The sequence below is a fragment of the Mirounga leonina genome, unplaced genomic scaffold (assembly GCF_011800145.1).
Source record: "Mirounga leonina isolate KUSES-001 unplaced genomic scaffold, KU_Mleo_1.0 Mir_170, whole genome shotgun sequence".
Taxonomy (NCBI): domain Eukaryota; kingdom Metazoa; phylum Chordata; class Mammalia; order Carnivora; family Phocidae; genus Mirounga; species Mirounga leonina.
The window spans coordinates 9729667-9742212 of NW_023270433.1; the positions used below are offsets into that span (position 1 = coordinate 9729667).

General features: G+C 55.1%; 1 non-coding gene across 1 annotated transcript; it reads right to left on the minus strand.

The window, feature by feature from the left end:
- Positions 1–8876: 8876 nt before the first annotated feature.
- LOC118018273 lies at positions 8877–8989 on the minus strand. Its single transcript, XR_004681351.1, has one exon. It is a non-coding gene; the product is annotated as a U5 spliceosomal RNA (small nuclear RNA).
- Between the last annotated feature and the right edge of the window lie 3557 nt (positions 8990–12546).

Sequence of the window (12546 nt, forward strand, 5' to 3'; positions counted from 1 at the left end):
ATTTGGTCACCCTGGGCTACCTGCACCAGTGGCCGCCCCAGAACCCACCCAACGCGCCTCAGCCTCTGCATGTCAGATCCCTCTTTCCACCCTGAGCGCCAACTGCCTCCTAACCCTCCTACCGGGCCCCAGGACCGGTGTCCCCACTGCCCCAGAAGCCCCATCAGCTGCTCGGAGACCACACTGACATCCCTCAGAGTCTTCTCTTCCTGGGTTAAGGAGCTTATCCCCACCCCTGTCGTGTCCCCGAAAACCCACCAGCTGCTTTCAGGGTTCCCGTTCCCCAGGTCAGGTTGCAAAACCTCAGAGGCACAGAGGGGAGCGAAGTTCTGACGTAGCGGTCAAGATGCTCACAGTCTGGTGAGGCCAGGGAGGTGGGCAGGTGACCCCCAGGCCACACCAGAGTGAATGCCATGGAGGGTCTGGGGGGGGCCGCATGGACCTGGAGGCCTGGAGGTGTCCCCGGTGTCCTGGAGCTCCCCGAGGGGAAGGTGACACAGTGTGCAGGAATATGGCAAGAAGCTGCAATGGGCCCTCACCAACAGGGCTGACGAGGGCCCGGCCTGATGGCCCCCGGCCATCCATCCTCATGCCCACCTAATCTCATCCTCCACAGGAGGTACCAGGCGGCATAGCACGGTCCCTCACCGGAGGCCGTGCAGTGGGGAGGTGGCGGAGTCGGCTCTCCCACCGCCCACCTGCCGCCCCCTGCCCAGCCGGCCTCCATCGGGGGCCCACGGTGGCCCATGCAGCCTACACGCCCCAGATCCTGCAGGCGCCACCAAGGCCCCACAGGGAGGGCCCTGCTGTTGGGAAAGCGGCCCAGGAGGAGGAAAGAGTTAAGCCTGTCATGTTATGTTCCCACCAAACACCTCTGCTTAAATGCAAAGTCCCAACAGGGTGGTGTTGGCTATAAAAGCCCTAAGAGTGATTTGTGAAGTCTCGAAGCCCTGTAATCTCGTCAGTGTAATGGGATTATATTTCAAATCACCACAGCCTGTTCATTACCCATTTAAACTCCTCTGACAGAGGAAAACTTGCATGAAACGTGCAAGGCAGCTCTTGCCGACTTCCCTGCTCTCCTTCCTGATTAGACAAACAGATGCTGAGGTCTGGAATGAAAAAATAATGTGCCCATTTATTCATTTTTCTGACAAGTCACAATAGATTTTTAGCTGCCAATGAGTGACCTCCCGGAGGTGTGGTGGCAGGGAGATGCCCGCCAGGCAGCAAGTGGTCATTTCCGCCCGCGCCAGGCCCTGCCCTGGCCAGGATTCCTCCGGGGACCGGAGCTGGCTGCCAGGCTGAGCCACGCTCCCTGCTCTGTCCTAGCCGGGGCTGAGGATGCGCTCAGCTACCTGCTGGGCCTCTCAGCTGTTGCCACCCCCCGGGGCCCAGGGGCCTCCTCCATAGCCACAACCTGAAGTCAAAGCCCCAGGTAGGAACCCTGACCCTGCCCTTGATTAAGGAGCCTCAGTTTCCCCATCTGTAAAATGGGGAAAGTAAGAGAGCTCATCTCAGTGGTGAGGGGTCAGGGGCCCGGCTTGGGCGGGTGCTGCCCTCAGCTCCCACCCTGGGCTGCCTAGGACAACTGTCCCCAGTCAGCGCCCCCCAGGCTGTGACAAGGAGAGAACAGCCCACAAGTGCCAGGCCCTCCCTTGACCACATCCTCTGGTGGAATAGGCCTTTGTGGACAGTTACTTGCTGGGTCACAGGGCCACAGAGCGTGGGGGCAGAGGAGGCCCTCTGGCTCTCTGCTCTGTGACGAGGCCTGGAGCAGGGATGGGCTGGGGCAGAGGCAGCTGGGATCCCAGCTCTGCCTGTCCCTGGGGCACCCCCGCCCCCAATTCAGAAGCGGGACACTGCTCCTGAGCTGGGCCACCGGCTGGAGGGAGCCCTGTGGCAGTGAGTTGAGTGAAGCATAAATAAGATAATGTCACAAGCCTGGTGCACAACAGAGGGTGGTAGCCATGGAGACAAGGGTGCCCAGGCACAGAGTCACCGGGAACACACCGGCCAAGTCCTTCCCTGCCAGCAGGACTTCGGGCCTCAGGGGGCAGCCCCCGCCCCCCAGGGAAGCGGCCTCCAGGCCCCCTTCTCACCACCCCGGCCTGCCTCTGGGGAGGAGCTCCAGGCAGGGCTCCCATCTTTATGCATTCGTTCTATGAATACGTAAGAAATACTGTGAGGCTAATTCTTTTTAAAATGATAAAATTCATCTGTATTATAGCATTCCAGCCCCCAGCTTCCTGAAAGCTAAAAATATTTTAATGTCATATTTCCATGTAAATTTTAGTTTAGAATTTAATATCCTTTTAACATACATTAAATTTTTAGCATTCTTCAAGCCCTTGACTCTTTTAAGGGTTTAGCTGATGTGCACTGGAGAAAAGGGCTGGCGAAGGCTATAAATTAGGAGAGAAAGTTCTAGAAGCAAGGTGGCCCCCAAACCTCTGCACCCACCGCACCTTGGGAGTTACTCCTCTGGGCTGGGGAGCACCTGAGTCAAACCCTGGGATCCTGGGGAGGTGTCAGAAGTCTCCATTTCCTTGCTGGAAAGAGCAGGTGTGACTGGCTTTATGCGGTACGAGGGCAATTCACCATAGCAGCCCAGGTCTGGGGAGCCAGAGTGGCCTGGGGCCGAGGGCATGGGTGCTGCAGTCAGGGTGGAGTCGGGCCCTAGTTCTGCCACTTGCTGGCTGGTGACCTTGGTATGCTTTCCTGTGCCTGTTTCCTGGCCCCCAAACGGGGCCAAAGTCAGCTTGTGCACCAGTGATATTTGAGTGAATGCACATGAAAGGGGGTGGTTATCGGCTCCATAGAGGAGGTGAGCTCCAGGGTGAACTGGCTGGCCTTGCCGAGGGGTTCAGGGTGATGATATGTGTGTAACGATCTACTTGTGGGCAGTTCTACTCGAGTAGATCGTTTTTGGTTGATCCGTACCCTAGAGCAAGATCGCAGTCACCCCCCCCACACACACACACACAAGGGTGTCTTGGCAAAGCCTCCTGATTGGCCCAGGGGCTGCAACCTCGCCATACTCCTCCTCCTGGGGTAGGCCAAGAAGAGCCAGGAGAAGGCTCTGAAAATGTCAAGGAAGGGTGTTCACAGCTGCCTTTGGGGGAAAGTAGGTAGGGACTTCATGTCCCCTAGGGCCTCTGAGGTCAAGGTCTGGGGCCTGCCTGAGAGCTCTCCCCACAGCCTCACACTCTGAGGTCTGGGTCTCCACTGACCAGGCCCACACCCTTCTGCCTTGAGTCACCATGCCAGGGGTCTCGAGGGAATCCTTCCATCTGTCTGATGGCCCATCTGTGAAATGCAGCAGAAATAATAAAGCCTGGGGCGCCTGGGTGGCTCAGTCAGTTAAGCATCTGCCTTTGGCTCAGGTCATGATCTCAGGGTCCTGGGATTGAGTCCCGCGTCAGGCTCCCTGCTCAGCGGGGAGCCTGCTTCTCCCTCTACCCTCCCCCCCGCCCCCCACTCATGATCTCTCTCTCACTCTCTCTGTCTCTCAAATAAACAAAAGCTTAAAAAAAGAAAAAGAAATAATAAAACCCCCCTCGTGAGGTGGTTGGGAGGACCCGGCGATATCACCCACAGGAGGAACCTTCAGGAACAAGGCAACGTGTAGGGAAGGGCTCACTTGGCCATCTGTCCAAGCAATCATTAAGCAGAATTACAAATTTACAGTGCGGACACATGAAATCCGGAGAGATGGACAGCTCTGCTCTCTAATCACTTTCAGGGGAAGATACAATGCATTGATCGACAGAGACAAACCACAGTTTGGGCTCCAACCAGTGCCTGTGACGAAAGCAGCCACCTTGTTAGCTTAGATTTACAGTGTCTCCATCCTGGCAAAAGGAAGGCAGGGGGGGAGGGAGCTGCTGCTTGAATGGGATGGTGGGAGGACCCAGGAGCCAGGTAGGGACCCCCCCCCTCCGCTCCAACCCACCCCAGAAGAAGCCCAAGGAATCCCTCCAAGGCAGCAACTATAAGATGAGAGCCGTTTCCTGATGAGGAGTGAGTTCCCCAGCTCTGGAGGAATGTAAGCATTCAGCATTCATTCAACAAGTGTCCACTAATGCCTACCTTGGGTTACGCCCAAACAGGCCCTGTATGTATAGAAATGATCTGATGCGGAGCCTGTCCTTGGGAACTCCTGGTCCATGAAGCCATGGCCCAGTCTCTAGTGCTCAGGTGACCAGATGTCTGAACAGCAGACACAGCCTTTCTTCTGTTTGCAGCCAGGGGCTGAGAACGTTCCTGGTAAAGACGCTGGGTGCCTCTGATCCAGTCGGAGGATGACAAGCTGGTGGATCCTGGGGAAGACAGATTCTGAGGCAGAGAACCCCAAGAGGAACTCTCCAAGCAGGAGAAAGGAGAGTGTCCAGCAAGTCCAGCCCGTCTGTGGGCAGAGGTGTGAGCAAGAGATGGCTGCTCAGCCCCCCTCTGGGCTCAGGCAGCCTCGCTGGGGAGCCTCCGGCTGCGGTGCCGCAGGGGCCTGGGGCTCAACGTGCCAAATGGTTGTCTCCATCCTTACGCCAAGAGATTCTCCCCTTCCTGCGGAAAGAGGGCCTGCTGGTGGCTACTCCCGATGGTCGGTTTCTCCCATGTTGGAAAAGGAGGCCTTTGGGTGCAGGGGCGGGACTTATCTGTGTCACTGCCTGGGACGCCGTGAGGGGCTCTCGGGGACAGGACCCAGATGTCCTTCCTAGGCTGCCCCAGAGCAGCTCCCAGCTGACACTCATGCTGCCCAACACCGGGGACCAGCCTTTGGTCCATGCGTGTGTCACCAGCAGGCCGGATGGTCAGCAGCTGCCCTGGGTCACCTTGATGACCCGCAGCTCGACTGTCCCATTTCTGGGCCTCATTTTCTCTTCCTGAGAGGGGCATCCTTGCGGCGCCTGGCTGGCTCAGTCAGTGGAGCGTGCAACTCTTGATCTCAGGGTCGCGAGTTTGAGCCCCACGTTGAGTGTAGAGATTACTTCAATAAACGAAAAAAATAAAAAAATAAAAAAAGACATCCTCCACATGGCAAGTGCAACCTAGACAAGCCTTCCAAGCCTCCGAAGGAGGGACCTCGCTCCCAAATTCCAGGCCCAGGTCTCTGATTGGCCCCGCAGGGGTCACATGTCCATCCCTGGGCCAATCCCTGTGGCTGGGAAATGAGTCACTGCAATGGGCACCCCTTCCAAGCCCATGGGCTTCAGGGGAAGGGGCCCCATTTACCAAAGCAGGCGAGGGGACGGGTAAAATCAGTGGATCTCTTTAGCACTTACTATGTGCCAACCACTGTAATTAAAAAATTAAGTTTTTTTAAATTTCCTCAAACTCACCGAGAAGCAGGGACCCATAGCATCCTTCCACAACAACAGGCCTAAGGAGTGAAGGAGTTTGCCCAGCAAGGAAGGGGTGTTGGTGGGACCTGCACCTGCTTCTGACTCCAATCCCGAATGTCTCCACTTTGTGGGGCTACCTCCTCCATGTGGGCACAGTGGAGTCCTCGCTTCAACCCCCGCATCCCTCAGGAATAGTGGTGTGTGTGAGTGTGCGTGAGTGTGCGTGTGTGGGGGGGTGAGTGGGGAGGTGAGATTAATCCACCGGCGGCCCGTTAACGCTTCCCCCCACCCCAGGCAGGGGCGCCTGCCCTCACACACCTGTCCTTCAGGCACAGCCCCGGCTGACGGCCGTCTCCTCTCCGAGGAGGCCGCACACGTCTCTAAGCAGCCCCTTCCCCACAGCCGAACAGCTGGCCACCATCTTGGCACACGTTTCCCTGTCACATCTGATTTGCAAAGTCATGTCTGTAACAGACCCACAGGAGCGTCCAGTTGGGGCTTTTTCGGGTCAAGGAGTATTTTCCAGAGTCTCTCGTTCTTCAGAGGAGAAAAAGAATGTGAAGAGAAGAGAAAGAATCTTGTCTCTGTTGCAGGGCCAACACTCACACCAGTGGAATATTCTTCTGGGCCACCCTGGGCTAAGGCCTTAGAGATCACCTTGAGCTTCTGTCTTTATCCCATTTGACAGATGAGGAAATCGAGGCTCACAGGAGTCATGTCATTTTCCCAAGGTCACACAGCTGCTAAGGGCAGAGCTGGGATTTGAACAGGGCCTTTCCAGAAGCCCAAGCCCTTGCTCATCACCATCATGTCCACAGTCTTCCAGCTGATGCCTGAGCTGGGCAGTCCTGCTGGCTTGACTCCAAGACCTCCTTCCCCTCCTCCGAGAAGCCTGCCTGGGCTGGCAAGGCCTGCCTCTGCCACTCTGCTCCTACCTGCTGCCGACTGGAGTCTCTGGTTTCCAGAGCATCCAGGGAGGGGCCCGCCAGCGCTGGCTGGCTCGGACCCCCTGAAGTCATCCTCTTGGCCAAGACATTTTGACTGCAAGGAATAGGAGCCCACAAGAATGCAGGCGATGGGGGTCCCATAAAAATCCACAGTCCTCAGCCCATCCAGGCACCGTGGGCACCAAGCCGGGCCCTCAAGAACCAAGCACACTCCCCTTCTCTGAGGACTCTCCCTCTCTCTGTCTTCTTTGGGGCATCCCGGTGGTGAGGATGCCCGTGACCCCCAGCCCCAAGGCCGCGAGCTCCCCATCTGCATCGCCACCCCCCGCCGCTCCTCCACCTCTGAGCACTAACTCCCAGAGGTTCTCGGCGGGACCAGCAATGGTAGCCCTGACTGGGCCTGGGTGGGGCAGTGCAGGGAGGTGTCTGTCTGTGCACAGGAAGTCAGGAGTGTGGAGGTGGGCGATCACCTGATCTTCTCCTGCCCGGGTGCTCTGTCTCAGGGTGAAGCCCCAGGGAAGTAACTGACACTGTCTACAACCTGGGGCAGGGACCCCACCTTCTTTGCTCCATCAGTGCGGGCAGGTAGCACCTGCCCAACAAATATTTGTGAAGGAGTGGAATGAATGTTAAAAGGTGTCCTGGTCCCCAAAAGGACCAGGTCCCCAGATGGACACAGATGGGAAAGGCTGTGTTGAACCTGCTCAGCAGGTTCCTCTCTTACAGGACTCCTCAGAGCCTTTAATTAACCACCGTTCACTATGCTCTGGGAGGGAGGTAACATATGCAGCATTGCCCAAGCACCTTGCCAAAGCCTGTGTGCACATTTCTAGAACTGCGGTAAGTCAGAACTCAGGTGGTAATGCTGTTTCAGGCAGTCCAAGGAAAGCTGTGTCAGGTACCAGCTGAGAGCATGGCCTCTGGAGTCAGGCACACCAGCGCTGTTGCCTATTAGCCGTGTGACCTTGGGCCAGTCACTTGGCCTCTCTAAGCCACAGTTACCCCATACACTTCCATGGGGATCATCAGGGCCACCCCATCTCTGTCCCGGCTGCCATCATTGCCATTCTCTACCACACAGCAATGGCCTCCTCCCTGCCTTCTCTAACTCCCCTCTGCCTCTCAGCCTTGGATATGATCTCTGGGCACAGGGGACTCAGGTCCTCTTGTTCCCCATTCACTGTATTCCCAGCACCCAGAACAGGCCTGGCACACAATGACATTTGCTAGATGAATGAATGAACGAACGAATGAATGAATGAATGAATGCTGTTCCTATGTGAACACTGAGTTTAGTTTGGGGCAGGCATGGCCACCCCCGACTCTGATCCTCCTCCTACCCTTCTCTTGCACTTCAGTCTGGCCTGAACCCAAAGGAAGTCCATGACCCACTCAGCAAACATTTATTCAATTTGAATAATTATATCCTTTTGGGAGTTGGCTGACCAGAAACATGATTGGGAGAAACTCTTTCTCACATACGCATATAAACAACAACCTCCACCTCTGGAGGGAGCTAGAGGTGCCAGGTCAGGGCTCGGTGCTCCTGGGGATGAGCTTCTTGACTCCGCACCACGCCCCTGGGGCGGGACTATAGCCTTGTGCCCATCACACCGATGAAGAGAGTGAGGCTCAGAGCGCCCAGTGACTCGCCCAAGATCACACAGCGAGGGGGAAGCGGGGCAGCAGGTTTCATCTGACTCCAGACCCAGCAGTCTTAACCCTCCATCGTTGTTGATGGAGAGCGATGGCATGGGACACAGGGAAGAACGCGGTTCTGGAGTCAAGGTTGAAATCCCACCTCTGCTTCTCCCCCAACTTGTGTGACACTAGGCCAGTCATGTCACCTCTCTGAGCCTCAGTTTCCTTATCTGTAAAACAGGGCTAATAATCCCTAATGTGGACTCCATGAGCTAGCAGATGGGAGAGAGATTTCTGAGGTAGTGCCAGTTCTGTGGCCGTGTATGTCCAGAGGGCAGAGAAGCCTAGGAAATGCCTGCCTCCAAAATGAAGCCATTGGCTGAGGCTGAGGCATCAGGGCCCACACGGGGCTGGCATACAACAGCCCTCAACGAACTCATGCAGAACGAATGGTCATCTTCTGCTGGGGCTGCAGACTGGCCCAGAACACAGGGACACAGAGGCACAGAGCTTGAACTGGGGTCCCCTTGGACAGACCATGGGAAAACCAGCGATGCAGTGGGGCGGTGAGCTTGAGGCCAGGTACCCCTGCTCCAGCTCCGGGAGCCCGTGTGGGCGCATGAGCCTGGGTACCTGTTGGCCAAGAACACCACTGCCTTGTCAGCCAGGCTGAGCACCCATTAGTCAAGATGGCGGCCACCACATGGCGGCCACGTCTGCCCCCGAACGCAGGGTCCACTGGGTACCAAGAGCCCCACTGCGACTGGATGCGAAACGGAACAAATTAATTGTTGAACTGTGGCCAGGCTCCAAATGGAGTGAGTCAAAACCCAGCACAGCCTAAACTCTCCAAGGAGTGAGACGAAACCAGTCGGCCCATCCCCAAGCCCCTGAGAATGCTGGGTAATTACATTTTCCCCTTTGTCTTTCTGTTTTCCTTTAGCAGAACCACCAAGAAGCGGCCGCAAAAATCAGTTACAGCTTCCAAAGTGCTTCTTTCCCCAGAAATCTTTTATAAAAGGTGAAAGATTTACAAGACCCGAAGAGCAAACCAAGCAGGATAATTGTTTTTGGAATGACCCCAATATTTTCACCCCAGCGACCCCGGCTGGGCATGTTGCCCCATATTTATGATTCCTGGTCCTCTGCGCGCCGCCGGGCGACCTTTCTGAGCCCCCTCTGCGAGCCCCCAGTCCCTTATCGGGCCTGTAACTCACCCTGACGTTATCTCTCGGGAGGGTTTTATGCACTTTAATTTAACTCCCCTCATCATTATTTCCCGGACTTCAAGGTTTTCTCTCCCGAGCTGCCCTTCCCGGGACAAGCATAATCTGTTTGCCATCAAGCCCAATAAATATGTTTGTGCGGGAGACGGGAACCATTTGGGGAGAGAGGCCCAGGCCTGGGAAGCAGCCTCGGGCTCTCACCCCAGTCTGGGCAGCAGGGCTGGGCGGTGTGTCCTTGAGCCGCTGTCCTGCCTGGACCCTCTGCCTTGGTTCTCCGGCCAGTGGCCTGGTCTAGCAACGGACATACAGGACAGCCAGCGAAATTTGAATTTCAGATGAACGGTGAATTTATTTTAGTGTAAATGTGTCCCATTCAATATACGCAAAACAAACTATACGTTGTGTACCTGCGATTCCGCTTGAGCTGGGTGTCTCGTGTTTCCTCTGGCATCAGCTCCGGGGAGGCGCCCCGCTCACTCCCCTGGGTGCAGATCAGGACCCCGGAGAGCGGGTTCGGGTCCGGAGCTGCTGAACGCAGTACCACAGCCGACGGCTTAAACAAAAGACACTTCTTTTCTCACACTTCCGAAAGCTAGAAGCGCCAAGATCGAGGTATTGGCAGCATCGGTTTGTCCTGAAGCCTCTCTCCTTGGCTTGTCCCCCTTCTCATGAGGACACCAGTCAGGGGCTGGGGTTAGGACTTCAGCCTGGGACCCACCACGGCCCCGCAACAAGAGCCCCAGAGAGTGAAGGGGGCAGGACAGCTATTTCCTCCTGACCCACCATGCCCTACTCTCAAAGGGGTCCTCCCTCCGAAAGGGTGAATACCGCCATGAGAACCTTCCACGCCCTGGTTCCACCCTCGTGGTCTGAAGCGGGCCTCATCCTGGCGGCTGCCGCGGGGGGAATGCTCCCCTCGGGCACCTGGCTGTCTCCACAAGCCCCCGTAGTCCATGTGATCCTTGGCAAGGTGGTCCTTGAGGGTAGCACTGTGATGACCCGGCCTCAGAAGACAGTCTTGTCCGGCTCCACCGAAGCCCAGGCTGAGCTCTCAGCAGCAAACTCCATGTAGGCATAGCCCTGGGGGCGTCCAGAGAACTTGTCACATGGCAGTGACCCAGGGGACCTCTCACAGGAATTGGAGGAGGCCTCCAGCTCCTAGGCCAGAGGCTGATCTGGGGTCCGATGGCACCTTCTCCATGGGGGTCCCAGGGCTCAGCAGCTGCCCGGCCTGCACGGCCCCTGTGCCCTCCCCCAGCCCGGGCCCTGCTCCCTGGGCTGCTCCAGCCCCTGGACCCACTCCATGACCCACAGCTTCCGTCTGATGGCCTCCAGCTCCTGGTCAGGACCACCTCCCACAGCAAGTCCGAGCAACTCAAACGTGCTTATGTGGCCTTGCCCGTTCGTTTCCACAGTAAAGGCTCTTTTGGGCTCTGCCCAAAACACAGCCCGTAGACATTTATTGAACAAATGGAATCAACACAGACTTCCCTAACCACGGTTAATGCCAGCAATGAAATAACCACATTATACCCGTAACAAAAGGTGTCCACGAGAACCTCCCAGAACCTCCCAGAACCTCCCTTCACCGTCCAAAAGAAGCCAGGCTCAGGAGAGCAGAAGCTGTTACTGGAAGTTCAAGAACAGGCAAAACTCTTCCATGCTACCAGCCTTCACAGGGGCCACATGTCCACTTAAGCTCTGTGCACTTTGCCCTATGAAAGCTATACCTCAATTCAACAGATAGGGAAAATAAAAATAATGTTAAATGCATCTGAGTCCTACGAATCTATACATCGGATTAAACTGCATGGAAACACAAATGAAATCATGTAAAACCTAGTGAAACCTACGTCAGGCTGTGCTTCTCTAGCAGAATCGTACGAACATAATTTCCCAGCTTTGGTACCGTCTCTCAGCTGTGCAAGGTATCACCTCTGGGGGAAGCTGGGGGAAGGGTATCCTGGACTCTCATTACTATTTTTGCAACTTCCTGTAAGTCTATCATTAACGTTAAAATAAAACGTTCTTTAGAAAATTTAAAAACAAGAAATGTGTTGAAATCAGAATCAAATCTCTATGTATATAACATTTATTAAGCCCTGGAGAGAATTCAGAACAGTCTAGTGACCCAGGTTGAGCTATGAAAAAGGTAGGAGAGATATGATTTATAAACTCAAAGAACTTCGTCTGGGAAAGGGTGGGACAGTTCTTAATACATAACAAAGCTTAGCTGATACCAGCCTAAAGAGGCACACTGAAAAGAAAATAGGGGATACAATCATAAATATTGGATGAAGTAGTACGTAGTATCGTTTTTTAAAAAGGATTTTATTATTTACTTATTTATTTATTTATTTATTTAGAGAGTACACGTGGGGGGCGGGGCAGAGGGAGAGAGAGACTCTCAAGCAGACTCCCCGCTGAGCACGGAGCCCGACGGGGGACTAAGTCCCAGGACCCTGAGATCACAACCTGAGCCAAAATCAAGAGACGCTCACCGGACTGAGCCACCCAGGCGCCCTGGTACTCTAGTATCTTAATGCTATCTGATTTTTCATGATCACGTGCCTCTTTGATGTGAAGACTTGTTTTTACTCATTTTTGGAATACTCTATCAGCTGTTAATATCTCTAAACATTGTTAATTAATATCTTGGCTTCTGTACTTGGTAGCCCGGAGGAAAAAAACAAACAAACAGAAAAAAGACTACGCCTGAGTCCGAACATGGAACACGAGCAGGAAAGTTTAATCAGATAACACAGCAAAACAAGGGCTTCCTCCAGGACAGGCTATACCCCCAGAGGGCAGGAACCTGTCTCATCACCTGTTGTTCCCAGAGTCTGCACAGAGAAGGCATACAATAAGAATTTGCTGGGTGGGTGAGTGAGTGAGTGACACCTCGGTTGGACTTCTGTCCCTGGCCTCACGGGCCAAGGGGCCTCCTTGGGTTGGGTTCCCGAGGCCTGGTACCCAGAACACCGAGTGCCGCCTTTCCACCCCCACAGAGGCCCGGGCCTGTGCCCCGGAGCCAAGGACGGCCACTGCCTGTCCCCTCCCTGGTGCCCCGGCACCCAAGAACCCACCCCTCTGGGCCCTTGGCTCTGCCACCTGCAATAAGGGCAAGACACTGGGGAGACAGGGAGAATCTATGCTCCACTTAGGAGGCAGGGCCCAGGTGTTCGGGGAGGCCTCGGGCCTGTAAAGACATGGTGCTTTGGAGAGGGTCTCCTTATACAATAAAAGATTATCAACTAAATAAAACAAGAAGTGACCGGGGCCACTATGCCCTGTTGGATTGAAATCGTGTGAGCAAAGTGGTTTTCTCGGAGAGATTTATTTCCTGGGCTGGCTTCAGGCAGCCAGCCCAGCTGGAAAGAACGGGGCTGG